The sequence below is a fragment of the Sebastes umbrosus genome, chromosome 20 (genome assembly GCF_015220745.1).
Source record: "Sebastes umbrosus isolate fSebUmb1 chromosome 20, fSebUmb1.pri, whole genome shotgun sequence".
NCBI lineage: Eukaryota > Metazoa > Chordata > Actinopteri > Perciformes > Sebastidae > Sebastes > Sebastes umbrosus.
Window position 1 is genome coordinate 21,037,805 of NC_051288.1, and position 23,776 is coordinate 21,061,580.

A 23,776-nucleotide genomic window follows, 5' to 3' on the forward strand; every position below is an offset into this window, starting at 1 on the left:
TTGGCACTGTGAAAATAATGTCATGGTGACTTTGTATGAAACAACCTTTAAATGCTCCACATGGGAAATCTTCACCAGGGAGTTAAAAACCTGGATTGTTTTAACAAGAGATGAATATTCAACACTTAAAACTCCTGAAAAGTTGGTTCCAAATCTTAAGTATTTCACAACAACATTGTGGGCTTTTAAAGGACCAGTGTGTAGCATTTAGGGGGATCTATTAGTAGAAATGGAATACAGTATTCAGTATTCACGTTTTTACGTTACCTGAAAGCCACTGTAGTTCTAAAACACACTTGGAAAGGGAGAGGTGAAATCCTAAACAACGCTCCTTTTAAAGGGGTTTTCACACCGGAGGCGTAATGAATAAACAACACGTAAATGCGAAATACTCGCCTGCAAATATTATATGTCTGGGGCTTTTATTGTGAAAGGTAAGAACAGAAGGAGTGGATCTGGTATGCACAGCCTTTGTCAAGATTTAAAGAAATTTTGCCGTCTTGGTTCGGACTGGTCCGTGTTGTTGTTTTATAAATATAGACGTAACTCAACCCGTTCCGCACAATGTGATTTGGTTGATGCCTTTATTCACGGTGCGAAAGCTCAGAAAATCCGAAAAAAATATGCCACTTTTTTGCCATGTAAATTTCGCAATCTGTGTGAAAGTATTCGTGACAAAAACAACAGTTCGAAAATAATTATGGCGTGCAAATTTAAGGTGCAGTGTCTAGGATTTGGCGGCATCAAGGTGCCAAAGGTGAAAAAGCGAATGACGCTATCTAGAACCAGTGTTTGGTTTGTCTGTTCTGGGCTACTGTAGAAACATGGCGGCTCCGTGAAGAGGACCCGCTCCCTATGTAGATGTAAATGGCTCATTCTAAGGTAACAAAAACACAATGATTCTTATTTTCAGGTGATAATACACTAAAGAAAACATACTTATTAATATTGTATTGCATTTCTGCCAATACATTCCCCTAAATGCTACACACTGTTCCTTTAATCACACACAAAAAAAAATGCCCCCGGTGTGTAAAGGCCTTAACACAGTTTATTCAACATTATCATACTGATGGCATCCCTATAGCCCTCAGTATAGCCTTCTATAACCAGGCTGCAGGAAGAGATGATAGCATCATTACACAAAGAGCCACAAAGTCCAAGAACAAATGCGCACCACGTTGACCTTTTGACCCTGCTCCGTGCCTGGTACAAGGCCAAACCGTGGAGATGGTGTTGGGTGATATGGGATTGATATTGAACGTCCAAATGACCAGCGCAGATGATGCGTCACATGTGAGCTCATTAGAGCCCCGTCGGCGCATGTGTTCATTAAAAAGCAATATGTGGAAGTCTGATCTGCCATTTCCTGCAGATACGTATCTGCTCATACATCCAGAGAAGACAGCTATGGCTGTGGGTTGTTTTAGCCACCACAGGGCTGGGTAATCACAAAGCATAGATCCTCCAACTGTGAGCTCGAAATTAACCGTGTTGCTAACAGAGCCTGAAATTGTGTGGGATTGAGGGTTAGGGCCTGCAATCTGGCCAGGATATCTTCACGCTGTTTGCTGCTGTAATGCGATGATGGAGCCCAAGCAGAATCGATTAAAGCAATCATTTGTTGAATCAGATGTTTTTCTGCCTGGATGCAATAACGGTATGACGTGTCTGCGGCGCTTGTGAATAGCCTCGGCCTGATGTAGAGCAGTACACGCAGAGCAGCAACACTCTTTATTTTGGCAAATGACCATGTTTCATGTCAAATAACTGACAAAATTCAGTATCACAGGCCATATGGAAATTATCGTAGCTATAGCGCTGAATATGTGATGTTGTGGTTTTAAGGCATGTTGCACAACCACAACTGGGACTTCTTTGATGCTATCATAGCAATGAGACCCGTTTAAAAGCAACTTTCCAGAGTGTGATGTTGCACAGCAATATCACGGTGTCCCTCTCACCTGTTTTCTTTGAAAGCGATATCAATCCCAGGCAATGACACCTCCAAAAATTACTGCGTCCGTAAACGAGCTCCGTGTGGTCTTCAAGCCCACACTGAGGCCTGGCTTCTATACATTGATGGACATACGAGAGTGGGAACGTCGTCCAAGACAAACAAGACCCTCGGTTTGTGTGATTATTGTGCATAGTTAGAATAATTCTCAGTGAAAGAGAAGCAGAGGATGACGGGGGCAGCTGCTGTCAGAGTCGGGGATCGTGACGGTGTGCAGCATGATGTATGGGGAGAAGCCGTTTTTGGAGATCCTAGCCCACCCTCCTTCCCATTAATGAACTCCCTAAAGGGTATATGAGCAGAGATGCAGCGATAGACAAGACTGTGGTGCTGGATGTGGCGGATATTGCCTTACCTCTGGAGAGGGCTAATGACAAATGGATGATTGAAGCGACTGGAAAGAGATTGATCTCCTTACATTTTACCCCACAGACATTCCATCTTCTCCTGGACCATCTACTGTATGAGGTGTGCTGTGATATTAACTCAAACCTTTTATGGCTGTCAGTTTAAGACGTTTTTTTTTTTGTTCTCAGGTGCACCCGAGCTCTAAACCACACACTCTGCAAACACCTGAGATTGATCCTCCCCGTCAAAGAGGTCATGAGAACTGGGATGACTGGCGACGAGAGCGTGCACTGTGAGTATGTTTGGGGTGATGTTTAGAGGGATCATGTTGCATCTGATGTCGTCACCAGACATCATGAGGGGCAAGACGACTAATATACTGAGCAATTTGTTCAGGCTGTTCTCATACACCGTTCGTAGCTATACCTATGAAAACGTTATGAACTGTAATTCGTATATATACCACAAGTCAACTGTATGTAATCCACAAAATTGTGAACCAGGAAGTATAAAGAGCGACAAACTCTGCCTAGAGAGGAGGTCGGGGTGGATGGGTAGGTTAAAAGAAAACGTTGGACTTTCGCCCAGGAGCCCACTGTTCGGAACTTCACGTAACTTTCGTACTTAAGTTACGCCACTTATACTTTAATAGTTATTTTAACCCAAACTGCAACCTGTTCCTAATCCTAACTAAGTAATTTTTGTTACATAACTTCCGTACCTAAGTTACGCCATGTCCAGTGTTATTTTAACCCAAATCGCAATCTTTTCCTAAACCTAACGAAGTAGTTTTTGTCACGTACCTTCCATACTTAAGCTATGCCACTTTCGGCGATATTTTAAGCCAAATCGCGATCTTTTCCTAGACCTAACAAAGTAGTTTTTATCACGTAACTTCCGTACCTTAGTTACGCCACTTCCAGAGTTATTTGAGCCCAAACCACGATATTTTTCTAAACCTAACCAAATCAATATTTTTTCCGAAACCTAACTAAGTAGTTTTTGTCACGTAACTTCCATACTTAAGTAGGCCACGTCCGGCGATATTGTACCCCAAATCAAGATCTTTTCCTAAACCTAACTAAGTAGCTTTTATCACGTAACCTTCGTACTGAAGTTACGCCACATCCGGAGTTATTTTAACCCAAATCGCAATCTTATCCTAAACGTAACTAAGTGGTTTTGTTGCCTAAACCTAACTAAGTAGTTTTATTTTGAAAAGACAGGAGCAGAAACTGACACGTGTGCCACGTGTTGCTAAACATTCGTAGGAAAACTCACAAAAAATGAGGAATAACTTTTCGTAATATACAAGCTGTAGTATGAGGGTACGTTGATCTGTTGACAGTGCTGATAACTCCAAGCAACAGGAAACAAAGCCTATTCCTGGGTCTAAAATCTATTGAAAAGTTGCATCCTAATGATTAAAACAATAACTCGAAGGCATAAATTTAATCATCATGCCACAGTAGATCTGATAAGTTTAGGGAGGCTAAACATTTCATATAACTCCCATTTTAAATGACATCACTGAACAGGACTGATGAGTAGGAAATGATGTTCTGAGGTGATTTTTCTTTGTCAATTGGACAATAAACCCGTCATCTCTCACTGCCGATAAGGCTGCTTTTTCCATCCTTCATGCGTAGGTGAGGCGCTAACCTCTCGCCCCCTCCATGGCAATATTTACATCAGAGAGGATCTCGCCTGCATGGTCACATGGAAAATATGTAATGAAGACTATTCGTTAATGTCAGCGTCTGGCCCGGTGGTGCCTTGTGGAATAATCTGAGCTCTCGGCCATTTACGGACTGCTTTTTCAGACACGTCTAATTCAATTTCTGCCTTGGATGACTCGTTAATAACAAATGGTGTGTGGATGATACCTTGTTAGATGCGGGTTGTGTTTGCATGCAGCTGCCACTCTTTTTCTAACCTCTTCCTCAAAATGGTTGTTTTGGATTGAAAAATATAGCAATTGTCTGCCGGAGTACCATTAAAGTATTAGAGCTTAAAGTAGCTCCTAACATATGAGACCTTTAGTTATGTTGGATGTGAAAAGTCTATAATTGCTCCCTTTTTAAGAAGACGAAATTTCACCATGCATGAAGGATTCACCTAAAAATAGGTTTTGAGGTAAAGGTTAGATTTTAAGTGTGGTGCCAATTACCTCAGACTTCAGTTGCATGTAAGAACAAGCTAAAGCCACTTGACGCAGCGTTGTCATTTACATTCCTGCAGACGTGTGCGGCTTTCAAAATCCATAAGAAATTATACATTTGCATACCTACACATGCAACTGACAGACCCCAAATCTTCAAAGAGAGAAGAGATATAATCCATTGTGTTTTAAGAAGCCACCACCACACATCATTCAATTTATAAATCGCCTATACATTTAAAAGCAAGTGCTAATATGAATTACCTCCATTTAAACCCTAATTCAATAGTTTTTTTTTCAACCACAATGACAGTCTTTTAATAAATCTTTGTTGAAGATGTATACTCCAGGGATTAAGTATGGCAACTTCATGAAGCTGTGAGGCTCATAACAGTCAGATTAAAAATGAATCGTAAAAATCAAAACAGCAGAGGTGAGATATCTGGACTTTTAGTCCCAATTATGGGTCAAGCTCCTAAAAACTTTGTCAATCTGACAAACCCAGGTTGCAACAGGTGGTTTTTTAGGAAGTTTTAGTTTCCAAATCAAAGTTAATATTTCTATGGAAGCCCTGAGAGGCAAGTGAGAAAATAAAATTCTGATCTAAATTGTTTTCTTTCCTGTGTGTATGACTTAAGAACAGGTTTTTCCAGGATACTCTTTTCAAGTTCCTTAATTTTTTTTATTTGTGAAACAGGAAAAAACTGTTTTGAAGGGATGAATTAAAAAAAAAAAAAATTCTGGATATTTTTTGTATGTGTTTGTTGTTGTAATACTCATTTCGGCCACATGAGGCTGAAGTGCACCACTTCCACATGTGCTAAATAGGACTAAAAGCATTCATGTTTACCGTAATGACATATTAGCACTGATTAAAATACATTTCTAGCCAAAGTAACTTAAAACTTACCTGTTCTTAAGTCATAAACACAGAAGAGAAAACAATCTGGCTTGCCTCTCAGGGCTTCCATAGATAAACCCCAATGACATCATTATTTTTTCAGACTTGACAAAGCTCCTCCAGAGCCACAGTTCCCCATTAATGGAACAGTGTCTGTAACATTTACGGGGATTTATTGGCAGAAATGAAATATAATATTAATAAGTATGTTTTCTTTAGTGTATAATCACCTGAAAATAAGAATGGTTGTGTTTTCGTTACCTTAGAATGAGCCGTTTATATCTACATCGTCTTTTTCAGGGAACCGGCCGCCATGTTTCTACGGTAGCCCTCAACAGACAAACCAAACACCGGCTCTAGATAGGGCCATTCATGTTTTCACGCCAGCCACCGTAGCTCTCCTACACACTTGGCACACGGGAGAAGTTTCAGTTGGTTGCAATCTGCAACCTCACCTTTGACATACCACCAGATCCAACACACTGCACCTTTAAAATCCAACAATTTATCCCATTTAACAGAAGGGTCGATGGACAGATGCTGCTATACGTCATGCAACAACAAGTTGCTTGTAGCAAAGTAGCACTAAAAAAGACAGACGCCACTTTAAAACAAGTAAAAGATGTAAATGTGTCCTCATTGCTCTTAATGTTTGAAGACGCCTGTGGCCAACGTGCAAACTTCAAATGCACTAATCAATCAGAGCTGTATATCCAGGTCTGTATCTGAACCTCTTCTGGGTTGTTCTAGCACAGCCTTCAACTGTGGAGTCTTAAATGTCTATCTTTACAACAAAGTCACTTAAAGTTAATCACTGCGGGGTAAGCGAAGCTATCAAGGCCATAAACGTTGCTCAACTGTTAGAATTGTAACTACCCAGGGCCTCGCTGGAGTCAGGTGGACTCTTCACTGGGTGAAACTGCTAAAGCTATTAAGGGATGAGAGTCCCTGTGCTGCAGAACATTAACTGAGATCCATCAGCACCAGCGAGGATGCAGACAAATAGTGTACACACAGACAGACACATATACACAGCCACATATGCTGGGAACACACAGATGTATTTACACACAGTTATACACATGGAGACACCCACACAGAGCACATCGCAGAGCCCAGACAGATGTGACTGCTCTGACAATCGAAACAGAACCACATCTGGGCTAACGGTTAGGTATGTGGATGTTTCCCAGGAGTGTTCCCCTCTTTACCCCGAACGTATCGCTCTCTCCACCCACACGGGCTAAAAACCAATGTGTTGCGTATGTCTTTGTGTAGGTGTCCTCCAGTCCTCACCCATGGTCAAAGTGTTACATTCCAGACGCACACCTTAAAGTCTGACCGGAAAAAAAAGAAGAAGTTATCCCTTCTCACTCTGATGAGCTGCCAAAGGAGGGGAAATGAGAATAAAACATGGTGTCGTAACGCAACCTTCCATATCACTTTTTTTACCACTCGTAGGATGACAGACAGAGAGTGATAAAATGAAAGCCTGGCCAAGGTTGCGTCAACTCCCCCTTCATACGTAATGAGGACGGGGAATGCAGACGCATGAGAGGAATCACTCTCATTGCTTTGAAAATGCTTCTTATGGGGATGATTTAGAGAAGTAGCACCCAGAAACAAGGAGTGAAGGATGTTTTGGCTATTTCTCTTTTCAGATTAGACTCGCCACATCAGATGGCACTGAGACACTACAGGCAAAAACATCCTATTTCATACACTCTACTTTGATATTTTGCTTTGATAACATGTCTTCTTTCCGACTAGTGGAAAGGAAAAATCCAAAATACACATTTAGGTGTTTATTTTACTACTTTGTCTGTTTGCGTCTGTAGATTTCTGCTAAATTAACCCACAGTTAGCATTAGATAATGCCTCATTTGCATAATTTAACATAACATTTCAGAAAACTTGTAATACAAAAAATAATTGTCTTAATGTAAGTAATCAACTGGGGAAGTTTCATGGTTTCACCTGTAGTGTCTTGAAAAATGTATGAAATTTTACAGGCTGTTTTTTGATTTTCCTCATACTCTAAGCCATATATCTCCACTTCAGTAGCAGTTATATACACCAAACTTCCCAGTTTCATTCCTATCTATATGCTGAAGGTTTTTTACAGAGGGGTTTGTTTATATATCATTCATAGTCTGACTTATAAAACATTTATTCCTAAAAACATGGCGAAAATTGATTTTTAATGGCTGTTGACAGTATGTTCTGATTAATGGAGTGATAAAAACAGATATACAAAATACCCTCAGTAAAAACCTTTGACTCTAATATGTCAACAAAATGAAACAATAATTTTGAACCTGGCTTTATCCAATGTTCAGATTTAAATTCTGGAAATGTATGAAAGTTAGTGCATGTTTAATAAGATAATGCCTCATTTGCATATTTAAACATACATTTTCAGAAAACTTGTAATACAAAAGAAAATTGTCTTAATGTAAGTAATCAACTGGGGAAGTTTCATGGTGATATCTATTAGTTAAAATTTTTACCCCATTCACCTGTAGAGTCTCCCCTTAATTGATACCCTAGAACTGTATTTTACATAGAGACTGAATAAGCTATCATTTAATGGGAATTGCTGAGCTTCTCGCTGCTACAACTGCACTGAGCATCGCCTCTGCCGTCCCCCCCCCACCCCCCACCACCACCACTACCACAATGTCAGTGCAACCTCATTTCGATGTACAGATAGCAGAGATAGGGCCAACACTTCTGCCGCCACAATTTGACACAACTAATTTAGAACTGGTCTTTTTATGGATGCCTGGAATATATTACCTTGCCAGAAACATAATAATAATGGAGAAGCATCAATCAAGCGGGCCCTGTGCATACATTGTGTAATAAAAGCTTATCTCTGGGTGACACAGTCCGTCTGACTCAGCCTGCCAGCCGGAGCGAAACTATACGCGAGCTCTGCCATCAGGCGCCGGTTAACACTGCATAAATATGCAGTTTAAGAGTCAATGACATTTTAATAAGGTAAAGCTGACAGCTCACGGCTCGCCACACAAACACCCAGTTGTTTTCCAGAGTCCCAGAATCAAAAAAATAGACAAGCTAGGAGTCCATGTCTACACAGAGTCACGCTGTGAGAAAGAATGTTGTTTCTTTGAATATGTATACCCCCCTCAGCTGTCATCACACACCTACCAAATCGTCAGACATTGGTGTGTTCCCGCCGCTCTCCCCCCCTCCTCTTCAAGTGTTTCTATAATTTTTTCCAGGCGTTAACTGGATTCAGCTGCTTGTGAACTGCTTTGGCTCTCATCTCCACTTTCCATATTATTTAGAAGGGGCCTTTTTGTTGATGTATGGTGCCGGGCTTGTTTTGCTGACTGTTCTCACCGGCACCTCTCAAAGTCCTCATTGTGTCCTCGTGTGATGTCATTGGCTCCCCAAACACCTGGGAAATCCTGGAGTTTGTGTCAGAGTCTGTTTGGATGAGGCTTTTTCATGGGTGTGTTGCATGCCCGGTGCATTTGGGACAGCTTAGTGTTGGTTAGCCATGATTAATGGCGGCAATGGGTGGGCGTACGGGCTTTAGAGGGAGACGAGGCTGTCTGATTTGTCAGCTGCGTTCATTAATAACACCAAAGGTTGAGCTAATATAATTTCTACATTCCCATAAACTGATTATGTCACAGCAAAACTGACATTCGCCTCGAACTGCCTCTGAAATATGTCTTACTCAGAGACTCTAACTGTGAAATATCCAACAAACTGCTGAACTACTTATGTATTTATCTCAGATAGTGTGGTCCAAAGTCGAGGACTTTGTTATTTCATGCCACGGCTTCCACTCCACCTTGTCAATCAAAAGCTTCAGACAGCCACCCGTTTCACGACCAAGGTCAACAGACAGGACTATGATGGCTCCAGATGGGCTGGAAAAACATCAGCTTCACAAACACACACACACATTTTTCCACTCTTTAAGCGACGGCGATTAGCGCTCTTCCTTCTTTAGGGCGTTTTGCATCAACTGGGATCTCGCTGCAGTTGGCGGCGTCCCTCTTTTAGTCCCCTCGTCTTTGGAAAGAATGCCCTCCCAACGTCAGTAATCCCAAAACTGCAACACACGTGCTTCAGCCTTTATTCTTTATTTGGATCCTCCCATTAGATCCTGTTGTAGAGGGCGATAATAACATATTTGGTAGCCTCTGCCCCTTGACCCCCCCGGCCTACAGAGGAATGTGGAGATGGATACAGGCAGAATGAGGGCTAATGGGGATGATCCTCTGAACGTGGACTGTCGCTCATTGTCGCCGTGGTTTGGGCATTGTTGGCATTAGAAAGATCAGTGTGAAGACATGGCTCATTGGACTCCAAACGTTTGTAGCCCTGCTTCCTCCCTTTGTAATGACCATAGAAATAGAATAGGAGTAGAACTGACATTCCCATTCAAATCAACATAGCAGGAGAGTCAGAGCAGCGTCAATTTTTTTATGTTTACCGTTGCCATTGCAACCGTTGTAGCAGGCTAACTTCCATATAAACTGACTTACGGCAAGTCACAGACTCACTGAGGTGAGGTTTTGCAGTAAAACGAGCACTGGAGTAGTAACGTTATGAAGCATAGGGCGCCAGAGTTAATGAGTACAATTTAACAACTTAATACTTCATCTACACACTCTTGTTATAGCGTAGGAAAGTACATAGCTATTGCCAGATGAGTGACAACTTTGTTCGGCTTATTTTCTGTAACCAGTGTACCATTAAAGCATGGTGGAATTGGCAAGCAAGCCAGCTAACTAGCAGACAGCTGGGTAGTTAGTTAGCTTGCTAATTCCCCTATGCTCTAATGCTACACTGGTTACAGAAAATGAGCCGAATAGCAGGCTGGTGGCCAGCGGGCTGGTGGGCAGCGCTGGGTCTAACCAAAGACTGTATATAAAGATGGATGGCATGACAGCTCCCAAAAAGTGAATGCAAAACATCTTGATCGCCCCCTGGTGGCTGGCTGCAGTATAGGTCATAAGTCCCACCCTCTCCATGTTAGTGGATGGGACATGGGCCAAACTAAAAAGTCAAAGTAGATGTCAAATAAATTTTCCCCAAAGATGGTTTCTGTCATTTTAGCTAGTTTTTATCACATTGATGTATGTTCAAGTGTTGGGTTTAATTAGTTATTTGATGCTATAAAAAAGGGGGTTAGACGTCATGATTGGCAGCTGTGATCTCTCGCTTACAAGCTGCGGCCGTGCTTGGCTCGTGATTGGTTTGGACGGGTGACCTCGATACCGTATCTCCACCGCCCTGATCACTACTGACAGACTCTGGCTCCAAATGTCACAAAATCTCAAGATGGCAGTTCCCATATCCGGGATATTTTGGCTTCACTTCTGTACAGTGGGAGGAAGTGGAGACGTGTCGTCCATCTTTACAGTCTATGGGGGTCTAACGATCCCTCCGCCTCACTCCCTTCCACATCAACCACCCTTTACGGCCCCACTGACATCTGCTTTCACCATAACAACTAACAACAATCACCATTTTCTTTTGTACTAGTCAAATGACCACGGAAAACAGTTCAATGTCCGTTCTACTCCTATTCTATTTCTATGGTAATTTATATGAGCTCGTAGTAATGTCAACGTTATAGATCTCAGCTGTTTCTTGGTGCAAGTAGTGACAATAAAAATGCAAAATCTGAAGCAATTAAGACAGTAAAGCACAGAATAACGATGCCAATATGCCTGTCTAGGTGTTTTTACTTCAAAGGCTACAAATCAACAAGGAAACAGTGAGACCGTCATCACTTTAACGTTGTTATGGAGAGACTTTGAACTCGTCTAGACAAATAATTGGTTATTCATTCGTCTGTTTGTGCACGTGTTTTCTGTCCGCCACATTTTAAATGCAGGGTTGCTGATATCTCATTAGGGGACAGCCAGTCCGGTGATAAGCTGCAGTCAGACGGGATGAATCCCTGTCTCGTCTGCAGGCCTTATAGACGCCACACCCAGTCCGAGACCATCAACACACAGGCAAATATAAACCTACAGTACATAAATGTACACACACACACACAACATCCCCAGCTGTCACAGTCTTCCACAGCTGATTTACCATCTTGCCTTTGAAAGTGTGCGCTCCCATATACTTACTGAGCAGCAGGGCAAAGGAAGGATAGGCCTTTTTTTTTTTTTTTTTAGGATGGTCGTGTATCACCTCTGGTTGTAAAAATATCTTCTAACCATGCTGGTGATGCACTATAACATGTAATTGCTTCGTGCTATATTCTCCAGCGAGGGTGAACCATTTGTACTGTTTACTACGTGGCTGTTGAAGACGATGTAGCGCACATTATTTTGACATATGAAGCCATGGTGACTAAATCTTGCAGTTTGAAATTGTGCCACTTAGGAGATGCTTTTAGCTTTGATTATAACTTGTTTTGACAACTCATTCACTCAAGTAGCAGCAGAGACAGCGACACACAATATTCAGCCTCACATACAGTAGTTGTGGAATTGCTTTGTAATGTTAAATGGCCTACTAGGTCCAAAACTGTTTAGCCATGCTAGTGGCGAGGCTCCATGGATGGTAAGGTCCACCACCACTTTGACCTCTATTACCACCATGACGTTCACATTTGTGGTTTTGAGTTTCTCGACAGCTATTGGATGATCTGCTTTGATATTTGCTACAGACAGGATGAATTTTAATTTGTGCTGTCAGAGCAATTCAAATTCGTTTTAACGCCACTGACCTAAGGTATCCATTGGTACCAACCATGTCATACTAGCTTTTTGCAAAGGAGGCTACGTGACGCTCCAAAATTACACTAAATTTTGGTGAAGAAAAACTGGCATGGTCATTTTCAAAGGGGTCCCTTGACCTCTGACCTCAAGATATGTGAATGAAAATGGGTTCTATGGGTACCCACGAGTCTCCCCTTTACAGACATGCCCACTGTGAGGCCTTTTCTTACACTACATGGTTAAAACAAGCATGTTGGGGGGGGGGATGGACAACTGCGAAGGCAAAGGATGGGTTTTAGTGCACATTCGTGTGTTATGATTGAGCTATACTATGTACACTGTGGATATATTTTCTTTTTAGCGTGTGTTTACATTGTGCCCTTACGATATAACAGTTTATATTACACTTAAATCAATCTTTATTACTTACACGAGTGTGCAGCGGTGCAGGCAGATGGAACATCTCCAAATGCTGCAATATGGCAACTCCTAGAGATGTCAGTTCTCCCTAAACAAACCTGAAGGCTCTCCACTGGGGCTGCCTCGTGTCATGAACAGCTCGAACTCATCAATGTCAACCCCAAGCTCCTCTCCTCTCCTCTAGTCTCCTCTCCTCTCCTCTCCTCTCCTCTCCTCTTGTCTCTTCTTCCTCTTTCTCTACTCTCCCCTCCTCTCTTCTCTTACTTCCTCTCCTCTCGTGTCCTCTCATGTCCTCTTCTCTCCTCCCCTCTTGTGTCCTCTCATATCCTCTCCTCTCCTCTCCTCTCGTGTCTTCTCCTCTTGTGTCCTCTCCTCTTGTCTCTTCTTCCTCTATACTCTCCCCTCCTCTCTTCTCTTATTTCCTCTCCTCTTGTGTCCTCTCGTGTCCTCTCATATCCTATTCTCTTCTCCCCTCTCGTGTCCTCTCGTGTCCTCTCCTCTCGTGTCTTCTCCTCTTGTGTCCTCTCCTCTTCTCTACTCATGTGTCCTCTCCTCTTGTCTCTTCTTCCTCTTTCTCTACTCTCCCCTCCTCTCTTCTCTTATTTCCCCTCCTCTCGTGTCCTCTCGTGTCCTCTCATGTCCTATTCTCTCCTCCCCTCTCATGTCCTCTCGTGTCCTCTCGTGTCCTCTCGTCTCGTGTCTTCTCCTCTTGTGTCCTCTCCTCTTGTCTCTTCTTCCTCTACTCTCCCCTCCTCTCTTCTCTTATTTCCTCTCCTCTCGTGTCCTCTCCTCTTGTGTCCTCTCCTCTTGTCTCTTCTTCCTCTTTCTCTACTCTCCCCTCATCTCTTCTCTTATTACCTCTCTTCTCGTGTCCTCCCTTCTCCTCTCCTCTCCTCTCCTCTCCTCTCCTCTCCTCTCCTCTCCCCTCTCGAGGACCTAATTACAAGTCACATATTAGGACATAACTTTGCTCCAGACACATATTCTGTGCCACACCGGTGTATTGAGCCAACTAATCCCTGTCATGCTAAATGAGTACCTGCTTTGCTAACCTTTGATCTGTCGGGGTTAGGACACGCACTGGTCCAATTACATTCAGGCTTTTATGAGAGGGTAACAACGTGCTCTTTCAAAACCACCGGGATTTAAGCTTTTTTTTATTACAAAGTGAGGCTTGTTCCTCAGACAGAACCCTAAAGTATTAAGGATTAGACGTAAGGGGAGAAAATTGAGTTGGCCAGTTTCTTTTTTTTTATTAATGTACAGCCACACTCTGGCTTGTTACATGGTTTAATTCTAACCCCTGGCCCTTGAGGACCCTAAAAACTCACCACAGCCACTGCTAGGATTTCAGCCACACTGTTTGAGGTTAATGACTTCTTGGCAAAAAGAGAGCAGTTTTTGACTGTGAAATTAAGTTGTTACACAGCCTGCATAATGGAATTATGCATTGTGTTGTAGCGTAATTGAGATTATACTTCGGTCGGTTCGAAAATCATTTTGAGGTTTGAGGTTTAGCATTTCTTCTCAAAATATGTTAGAAGCAATGCACATCAAATGCTGTGTCTACCCAGTGGGCTACATCCAGGTCTGACAAGTGAAGCCAATGCTGAAGTGCCTAAAACCTGCATTCTTTCTAATAGCCAGCAGGGGGCGACTCCTCTGGTTACTAAAAGAAGTCTGATTGTATAGAAGTCTATGAGAAAATGAGCCTACTTCTCACTTATTACCTCAGTAAACATTGTAAACATGAGTTTATGGTCTTAATCACTAGTTTCAAGTCTTCTTCAATACAGCATGATGTTCATTTAGTAAATTATGGTCCCATTTAGAGTCAAATAGACCATGAAGCAGGGGATGCTTTAGGGCGGGGCTACCTTGTGATTAACAGGTCGCTACCACGGCGTTATCCGGTATTGTCCGTATTTTCGTCTTCCAACTTTAACCCTTTCACAGTGTGTTTTCAGTTCATTAAAGTTAATTATAACCTTTTTGGTCGCCTGAAAATGTCTTATTCAGTGCTTGGTTGTACTTAGCTCCACTCTTTTGTCTCACTTTTGGCAAAGAGTATAGAATCAAAGAGACAAAACTCTGATGTTTTTTGACAACAGCCGCCAGTCTGGACTGAAAACATTCATTATATTTATACTATTTTATTGTTCAACAAAGGCCATTTTGGTAGAATATAACAATAGAATAGAAATCTTTTTGTTTTACTTTTGTACTGCACTTTCTAGGCGGACGTTTTACTGGCGTCCGGTCATCGCTTTCAGTCCAAAATGGCGGAAGCGTGGCTTTGCCGCTGATGTTGCAATGGAATGAACAATTGACTTTCACTCCTTGGCAATATATGCTCTTTTCTTCTGGTTGCAATAAACCAAGATGGCAACGGCCAAAATGTTGAACTTGAGGCTTCAAAATCATAGTCCACAAACCAATGGGTGACATCACGCTGACTACGTCCACTTCTTATATACAGTCTATGTGTCTACCACATATATATACTATTTGCCTGGACTGTTTCAACAGACTGTACCATACAGTGCACCTCTGTGTCTTTGTGTTTTTCTGCAGAAGCAGCAAGAGTCTCAGACCTCTGGTTAGGAGCCCCATGGGAACACTGAGCTATAATGGACAGAAAACTGATGAAACCTCCGTTCCCTGACAGCCCAGTGTTTAGCCCTATATGTTGTGTAAAGAGGGGGGGTGTATGTGTGTTCAGCAAGTGTGGGGATAACTGCTCACTTGGGCCTTATAGTCGGACTGGGAGGCGCTGATTCTAATAAGAAACCTCTCCATCCTCTCTGTTCAAGCCACCCTTGCTTAACTGGTCACATTGGCAGAGATTAAAAAAAGAAGCTGAGAAGATCCAAAGGACCAATTTCATTTCAAAACTCAATCCGCCAGTGCATGGGATTTGCATAGCTAATTAGAGGCTGTCTTACCCTTTTTTCTCTCCCCCTCTCCTCCTCCTCCTCTGAGCTTGGCTTTGTACTGACAGCAAAGGGAGGCTGAGCCCCACGCAAAGACCTCTGAACCGCGCTTATCTGGCTAAATGAAACACCATGTTTCTAATGTAAACTATTTTGTAGCACATCACCGAGCCTCAGTGTCAGCTCAAGCTGCCTCTGGTGGGGTTTTTCCCCCCCACTATATAAGTATGGAGACATTAGGACTTATGGCTGGCCTACTTTTACTTTTACAGCAAAGGGAGGTTGTTGTCCTTTATTGCTTTATTTAGCTTGTGTACTGCTATTCTCCGAGCATGTGTAAGGATTACTGGTGTACAGTAGATTAGGGTATTTATATTATATTATCAGAGATGGGCGTTACTTTCAGTTGTATTCAGTGTCTTTCTCACCCTCAGAGAGATGATTTTCACACTTGTAGAGACCATTTCACTTTGCTCTCTCTTGCTATTTTCCTCTCTTTCTTTGTCTCCGTCTCAATCAGTCATTCTGTCTCCTCCTCCTCCTCCTCCTCCTCCTCCTCCTCTCATATCTCGGAGCCTGGAGAGAGGGTATTAAAACCCAAGGAGTCACTGGAGGCAGGTAAAATCGGCATACGCGATGAAATGCATTGTTCTTTCTCAGTGGCTGAGTAAGAACGAGGGAAGACGCGACAGAGAAATGGAGACGGACACAGAAAGTGATGGGGAGAAAACCACAGTAATCGGCAACCACGCGTAATACTGAGGAGTCAAATGGGTATCGCTCCATATAAGGCATTTATTTCTGCAAAGCTTTACACCTAATTACCCCTAAGTGCTCTTTGGAGCGGACGTGAGGCAGGGGTCTCATAATCATAATAGAAATAATAACAGTCTGATGCATATGTAAATGATCAGAGAGAAGAATGATATTTTGGACCGAGTGGTAATGGATAATGAGGGTTCAGGAGTTCAGCAGGAGCATTAGGACATAAAAATGTCTCTGTGTGCTTTTATACTGCAGCTTCCATTCCAGATGAACGATGACTTTCCTATTGATTCTCTATGTTGTATTCTTGTGTAATGACATTTCAATGATAGGAGGATTAGATGAAGATAAATATTTACCTTAATCTATTTCTCCGTGTTAACAGAAATCAGATACAAATTCCTGAGACTAGTGGCGCCTCTGTGAGTGTCTCCATCACAGTAATCACCCGTGATGAATGTAAGCAGCGTTGCCATGTGTACGATAATTATCATATTTGTACGATAATTATTGTATTTGAACGTATTTTGCCCTCTGTACGAGCATAGACTGCGTATAAGAAGTGGACATAGTCACCATGATATCACCCAATGGTTTGTGGACTGCTGTTTTAAAGACTTGAGTTTGGTGTTTTTGACGTTGCCATGTTGATTTTTTGCAACCAGAGGTGACACGAGAAGGTGGAGCTAAGCACAACGGAATGCTGATTAAGACATTTCAGGTGACCAAAAAGGTCATAGTTAACTTTCATGAACTGAAAACACACTGTGAAAGGGTTAAATTTGGAAGACGAAAAAAACACGGACAACTTCCAGACCGGACAACGCTGTGATAGCGACCTGTCAATCACAAGGTAGCTACGCCCTAAGGCATCCCCTGCTTTATGGTCTATTTGACTCTAAATGGGACCATAATTTACTAAATGAACATCATGCTGTATTGAAGAAGACTTGAAACTAGCGATTGAGACCATAAACTCATGTTTATAGTGTTTACTGAGGTAATAAATCAAGTGAGAAGTATAGGCTCATTTTTAGACTTCTATACAATCAGATCTCTTTTTGCAACCAGAGGAGTCGCCCCCTGCTGGCTGTTAGAGAGAATGCAAGTTTAAGGCACTTCCGCATAGGCTTCACTTCTCAGCCCCGGAGGTAGCCCACTGTGTACGATGTACGATCAGTAATGCAAAAAGTGCCATAATGTACGATAATTTGACCATTTTAGTTGGTTTCAGTCCACGCTGTCTCATTTTAACTCAATTCCGGATAGCAAAATCTCAAATTACCTCTTTCCAGGCCAATTATGCTTGGTGTTGTAGGCTCAACCTGATCTCATGGGAAGGCGTATAAATAGCATGCCATTCTAAGGACATTCTGCATGTCGTGATAACCCATTTTAAGCTTTTCGCATCTTTTCACACACCTTGTGACTCGCGAGCATGGCTGCCGCTTTCTCTCCCTGTAATTCTGTAATAGTAAGCTGACACAAAAAATTTCAGACTTATTTACTTATGGAGTATGGACACATACCCCCTTCGATGCATCATAGCTATGCTTTAATAGACTAGCAAAGCACTCGCAAAAAAACCCGATGTGTTATGTAAAATTACACGTTTACACCTATTTGTTCTTGTGGTTATGGCTCATGTACGATAATTGTGCCCAAAATATGATTGTTTTAAGCCTCTGGTATGATAGTTTAACGTTTACCATCTGGCAATGCTGAGTGTAAGCAATAGCTGCTTTAAGGTACTTCACTTCAAGTCTTTTAGTGCCGGTTTGTTGTCTCCATGTCCGCCCCCCCTTCTCGTTTCAGTGTTGCCCTCTGAATCTCTTGTGTCGCTGCGAGACTTTACACTGTGTGTTTTCTTAATCATGTGCAAATTAGCTCCTCGTCGCCGATAAAATCCTCAAATCCCTTCGGCTTCCATCGGCCCATCCGTGAGCGCCGCTGGAAAACTCTGACTCACCATCATCATCATTTATTTTCACTATACGCGAGAGGAAAATATGCACTGTTTGTGTTTGTGGATGTGTTAAAGGCCCACAACGTTTGGGTTGTAAACCCTCTTCTGTTGAGGCTGTTAATTCCAAGTTCAACATCAGCTCTCGTTGCGCGTCTGTTTTTCTACATGTGTACGTTTCCTGCAGCTGAGTTTGTACAGTGGCTGCTATGCTGGTTTATGTGTGTGGGCCTCCCCTTTCTCTGTCTCACACATCAGAGCTGCTGCTTGTTTCATGGTGAAGCAGATCGGCTGAAATAAATCACAGGCGGTTTTAATCAGAGTGAAGCGGTGCAGGCCAGGCCTATAAATGATGGGCCAAACTAAGTTCAACTTCCTCCTCTCCTCTCCCTTCTTCTCCATCTGTCTCCATTCTTTCTGCCTGCTCACTCTCTTTTAACAAGCCCTTTATCTTCCCCGCTTTCCCCACTATCACTTTGCCTCCTCCTCCCTTACTATCTTACTTTCTCTGTGTGTCCTTGACTGCTGGGCTCCTCCTGTAAACAAGCTGGGGAATCACATTTTGGCATTCCTGAAACAACTCTGGATTTGATTTTACAACCCAATTAAAGCCGAGTAGTAAATCAGCGGGACCGAGGAACACTTCTTCATTCTTTTTCTTTTTCTCGGTGGGCACCTCTGACAAAATTTAGGACTCCCTCGAGCCACAAACAAACATGTGAACAGGTCCACTTTAATAGGAATGAGGCAGAGAACAGGAGATGTCTGATGAGCATGTTTACAGAGCAGAGACGCCGCTGTGGGTGTCCTGTCTTAGTGAGGAATGCCAACACACACATGCACATGCTTGCACCCAATTTGACTGGTATCAAGCCATTAAATAGGCGTTATCAGTCACTACAAGCACTTAGATGTGGGTCATTATGGGCCTACTATGCCTACTACATTGTAAAAGTGAAAGTGAAAGTTAAAAGCAACACGTTCTAACATGTAAAACTGAATGAAACGCCACTTTTTGAACACAAACAAAAAGGCTTCTTTAGGTTTAGGCAAAAAAACAGTTAGGTTTAGGCAGCAAAACTACAACTTCTTTAGGTTTAGGCAAAAAAAAGTTAGGTTTAGGCAACAAAGCTACAACTTCTTTAGGTTTAGGCAACAAAACTACAACTTCTTTAGTTTTAGACAAAAAAAACCCAGTTAGGTTTAGGCAACAAAACTACAACTTCTTTAGGTTTAGGCAACAAATCTACAACTTCTTTAGGTTTAGACAATAAAACTACAACTTCTTTAGGTTTATTCAACAAAACTACAACTTTTTTAGGTTCAGGCAAAAATAAACCAGTTAGGTTTAGGCAACAAAACTACAACTTCTTTAGGTTTAGACAAAAAAAATAGGTTTAGACAATAAAACTACAACTTCTTTAGGTTCAGGCAACAAATCTACAACTTCTTTAGGTTTACGCAACAAAACTACAACTTTTTTAGGTTTAGGCAAAAAAAAACAGGTTTAGGCAGCAAAACTATAACTTCTTTAGGTTTAGGAAAAAAAAACACTTCTTTTCAACATTAAGTTTGGGGAAAAAGATTGTGTTTTAGGTTAAAATAACTACAAACACAAAGACAACTACACATTGTTGGTTTCACACCGGATGCAAACTCCGGTCTCCTGGGTGAAAACCCTGTGTTTTCCCCGACCTCCACTCTTTACGGAGTTTCACACTGTCTATACTACAGCGCCTGACTTCCGCTCCTGCTCCTGTCATAATTTCTACGGTTGCTAGAGGTCGTGTTCTTTTATTACTTCTTTTGGTGATCTACCATGTGAATAGATTATAAAAACCAACCAGTGGGTGTAGTAGGCCCCTATTGACCCACATCTATAGGGCTTATAGCGACTGATAACATCTATTTAATAGCATGACAACAGTCTAATCGGCTGCATGGACACACACACACACTCAGTCATACAATCATTCATTTGCACTGTAGCTACCTTCTCCCTTCCTCAAAACCTAGCAGACCTGACTAGATATACGGGAAACCTGTCACTAAAACGGAGGCATTTGATTCATCAGGAAAAAAAAAAAATCAATAGTGGAATATTCTCCACTCTACCAGTGTCCCATTAATCTGCCAGTAGATTAAAATGTCACACGGAGTAGTGGACGGCAGAGCTGTTTTTCTTGCAGCTCTATATGGCCCAGACAGTAATTGCACACGCTAATCAATCAAAAGGATGTGCGGGATTGTCATTTTTCATTACAAAGACAACAGGTTACGACAGCCTGTCAACTTTACTGGAGAAATGTGCGTTAATGATTTATCAATAACTGGTTGCGGTCGCTGTGGCATGCTGTGATTTGAATGAGAGATGATGTAAAGGAAAAAAATGAATCTTAGGCTTATTCACCTTTCACTAAAAATGTATTCAAAGCTAGATATAGTAGCTAGAAGGCAGCTTCTCTTTCTACTGATTAAGTCATCTTCTGACTCATTGTTATAAATATCTTCTGGCAAAGTGAGATGCTTGCTGAACACATTTGTAAACTGTTTGCGCTGATTGGAAAGCTCAGCAGACAGGGGAACCATCAGGGGAATTCTCACTGTGGTTTTAGATGAGCTGAATAAACGAATGTGATTCTGCTCATTACATCAGTAGCTCTCATTCTGGAGGGAAAGAAAACACAATCAAAGCCATGTTAATACGCTCATACAGAAACACCCAAATGCAAACAGTATTTTTTGGCATGCACGCTTCACGCCGCTAAGTGATAAATGTGGCAAGCACCTTGCAAAGACTGGATGACAAAGTTAATTTGGCCCCAGCAGACGCGTCAGACCGATGAAGTTCCATATTACCGCCGCTGCGCTCACAAAGGCACCATTATGCTGTGGTGAGACGTCGTTCATCCACATAGCTGCTTTACGTGACGGCTCCCAGCTTCTTTATTAACTCGGTGGAACTCCTGCTGTAAAGTTGGAGGCGTTACAGACAGAGGTATGAGACTAATCAGACTCAAGCTCAACTCCCTTTGCCAAACAACTGCCACGGGGCTTTGACAAATAAAGGACGCGGCCTTGAAAAGTTTGCACTGTATCTATGTTACTGCTTTGTTTTGGGCCGAACGGCAGAGGGAGAAATTAGAAATGGCAATTAAGCGAAATAGAATGAGCACATATGGTTTGCCATGCATCACGGTTTTTTGGTACTCCTGCTGAAAATTACCTCAAATGATGTGTCTCGCTATATAACCATGCGTGTTAAGAAGTGAATCCCTCCGCCAAGGTCAGTTTTACACGGCCGTTATGTCATGCTTCTCAGCTGTGCCTTCACCATTAGCCCCGGCTGACAGTCCTCCTCAGGCCACACTTGGGATAAGAAAGAGAGGGAGTGGAGTGGATAATACAAGCAGGGTCAAAAGGCAAGAGGCACCAGAGACTCTCATGATTACACAGGTATCTCAACAATGTGCTGCTTTGTCTCGTCTGAAGGAGACCGATATGAATGTGAAGTCAAAATGAGGTCACTTATTTTATGGCATGAATTAAATGATGGCTGTCCATCAAAGGGGGCTAATTCCAAAAAAAAATCGACACTGTTGAATACTTATTATAACCCAGTCAAAGCATATTCTGTATGCTTTGCAAATCCAGCGCTGTCAAACACCCGTAAGACACCCAATTTCTCACGTTTGATGTGTTTTCTCAGCTGCGGCCTCCAGAATATTTCCACAAAGTAAACTTTAGGTGGAGACGAATCCCACCTGTGAGAGCGAGAGTGAGTGTGGCCATTAACAATGAAGGTTTTACACTCTGTGATGAACTCCATTGCAGCTGTGTGAGCAGCACCAACAATGATCTTTTTCTCTTGCAAGAGGTGACCAGAAACTTTATATTTTGCGCTGAAGATTTCTAAAGGTTGCATCACTGTTGCAGATTGTGATAACAACCGTTGCTGTTGTAAATATTGTATTGAGGTGCTTTTTATCTGCACATTTTCCCCTTCTTACTGCCTTTGATGAATAACTCACCGATCTACTGAAAGGCACTTGTCAGATATGAGCTTGACGTTTCTGAAATTGGGTAAAATAAACGCAAAGAGCAGATCACTGAGGCTGACGTTAGCAGCTGAGCCTAAATACAGTCTTACAGAGTGACTAGTGTGGCTATTAACGCTTGTTATTTTTTTCATATGACCTTAATTTATCCCATTGATTTATCCCAAGTCCCATTGACCTCTTTTGCAAGGAAGACCTGTACAATATGGCAACTTAAAAAGTTTTAAACAAATCAATTCCAAATCAGTCACATAGACAAAATAGTACTAAAAAGGACAAGAACTAATAACAGACACCATTTACAGATGGAGTCATTTACCATACAATTTATAGCTCCAGTTTGGCCCGAGCTACCAGTTTCCTCATTTATTCTCTTTCAGCAAAGAATTCCAAGTGGATGGAGCAGAAAATATGAAGGCTTTCTTTCCCATCTCTGTCTGAGCATTAGGGACAGACAGCAAATATACGCCTTGTGATTCGAAGCAATGACTGCAAAATTAACTCGACTGAAGTTGGAATGGCATCATAAATAATAATATACCAATGATGGTGGACAGCTAACTCTGGAGACCGAAGCAGAATGATGACTAAGTGGTTTTAAAGGTGCAGTGTGTAGCATTTGGTGGCATCTAGCAGTGTGGTTACAGATTGCAACCAAATGAATACCCCTCCACGCACTCCTCCCTTTCCAAGGTTGCGGTAACGTGAGCCGCCGAGTGCAAAACCATGTTAATGCCGTTCGCCTCTCTCAGAGACCATCTCTGCTATGATTAACACTACAATGAAAGTCAGATGGCAGCTGTTGGTACCAAGATTTTGGGTCGTGTCTAGAAGTCCAGAAGTCTCCCGAGATAGTTATGGTTAAGTATTGATCTTGCATAGTTAAGATTAGGATAGGTCATCGGGTAACAAGTCACGCAAGAGTTTTTCTGATTTCAGATCAGATTTCGCAGTTTGCAGGTTACCTTATAGACACGACCATGGTTTTGCACTCTGCGGTTCACGTAGTTTCACACACCTCCCTTTCCAAGTGTGTGTGGGAACTTCGGTGGCCCTCAGGTAACATAGAAAGACTCACCCTAGCGCCAGTATTTGGTTTGTCCATTCTGGGCTATTGTTAGAAACATAGCGGACTCTGTGAAAAGGATCCACTCCCTATGTAGATATGAAGGTCTCATTCTACGCTAACGAAAACACAACGATTCGTAGTTTCAGGTGATTATACACTAATGAAAACATAGTTATTAGAATGATATTCCATTTCTGCCAATAGATCCTGCGAAATGTTACACACTGTCCCTTTAATTTAGTACAGTGAGAAAGAAAGAACGAACAGTAATATATAACTCAAACCACTGCGGTATTGGCTCATAATGAGAACATATGGCGACTATACGACATTCTCCTCACATCCCCCCTGATGATGCCCTCTCCAGCTGTACCTGCCCAGTGGCGGTGGGACCTCCATGCAGTATATGGAGG

At 42.1% G+C, this 23,776-nt stretch overlaps 1 long non-coding RNA gene across 1 annotated transcript; it reads right to left on the reverse strand.

The window, feature by feature from the left end:
- Positions 1-812: 812 nt before the first annotated feature.
- LOC119479576 lies at positions 813-23,534 on the reverse strand. The gene is made up of 3 exons (XR_005204710.1): positions 23,420-23,534; positions 3,034-3,039; positions 813-831 (listed from the first exon to the last, which is right to left on the reverse strand). It is a non-coding gene; the product is annotated as an uncharacterized LOC119479576 (long non-coding RNA).
- Positions 23,535-23,776: the final 242 nt, after the last annotated feature.